The following is a 1,252-nucleotide window of genomic DNA, read 5'->3' as shown; positions in this document are numbered from 1 at the left end:
TGCCAGTCACTGGGAGATGGATATTGAAATATTTCCAACTATAATTGGAAGTGTATCCATTTATCATTGTAGGTCTATCAGTTTTTCTTTAATGTATTTTAATGCTCTACTACTAGGGATATAAATGCTTGAGATTATTATCTCTCCTTGATGAATTGATCCCTTTATCATTATGAAACAACTCTGCTTCTAATAATATTGCTTACTTGAAATCATTTTGTCTTATATTAATGTAGCTATTTCAGTTTTGGGCTGATTATTTTAAGAATGGTATGTTTTGTTTGCTTTACTTTTAATCAATTTATATCATTATATTTGCACGCAATCTGGGGCTAGATATTGCTCTTTATAATCAAATTGGCATCTTGACTTTTTAACTGTGGTGTTTAGACCATTTACATCTAATGTAGTCATTAATATGAATGAGCTTCAAATTTGTCTTCTTGTTCTTTGTTTTTATTTACCCTGCATAGTGGCTCCTTTTTCTCTTTCCCTACCTTCTTTGACTTGAATAGTTTTATATTTTATCTCTTTTATTGGCTTAAGTGATTTTTGAGATGATAATATACAATTTTTTATTATTATATTATTTATCCAGGAGCACCTTCCAGTACCTGCCAGGGGCTGGAGAAGGCTTGCTTGGTAAAGTCTCGCCATGAAAGCATGAAGACCTGAATTTGGATTCCCAGCACACCATGGAAAAAGCTGAGTGTAGCAGCACACACCTGGAATCCCAGCACTGGGGAGGTAGAAACAGGAGGATCTCTGAGGCTTGCTAGTGAGTTCCTGCTTCAGGGAGGGACGTCTTAAAAATAAGGCAGAAAGTAATTGAGGAATGTAATAAACATTGACCTCTCACTTGCAGCCACACTCACACACACGTGCACGTGCGTTCACATACACACACACACACACACACACACACACACACACACACAGAACCATCTCAAGGGGAATTTTCATTAACTCTTTGTCAGCCTTTATGTTAGTGATGTATTTTATGTTCTATATATCATAAACCAAAGTATGTTTTACTTTATCCAATAAGTTATCTTCATCAGCATGTGTACGTATGTGTGTGTTGTCCATGAATGCATGTATGCATGTTCGCATGTGTGGACATGCATATATGTGCATGCTCATGGGGAGGTCCAAAGTGCATGTTGGGTGTCTTCCTTAGTTGTTACCTGCCTTCTATGTTGAGGCAGGCTCTCTTGCTGATCCTGGAGATGGGGGCTCTGGCTAGTCTGCT

General features: G+C 37.5%; 1 long non-coding RNA gene across 1 annotated transcript in view; it reads left to right on the top strand.

The window, feature by feature from the left end:
- Positions 1–970, top strand: part of LOC116095546 — a 13,256-nt gene extending 12,286 nt beyond the window's left edge. The window contains exon 3 of the long non-coding RNA XR_004120626.1: positions 599–970. This is a non-coding gene — a long non-coding RNA (uncharacterized LOC116095546). The remainder of the gene's footprint in view (positions 1–598) is intronic.
- Positions 971–1,252: the final 282 nt, after the last annotated feature.

This window comes from Mastomys coucha, unplaced genomic scaffold (genome assembly GCF_008632895.1).
Source record: "Mastomys coucha isolate ucsf_1 unplaced genomic scaffold, UCSF_Mcou_1 pScaffold18, whole genome shotgun sequence".
NCBI classification, from domain to species: Eukaryota; Metazoa; Chordata; class Mammalia; order Rodentia; family Muridae; genus Mastomys; species Mastomys coucha.
This window is presented reverse-complemented; position numbering and strand designations above follow the sequence as displayed.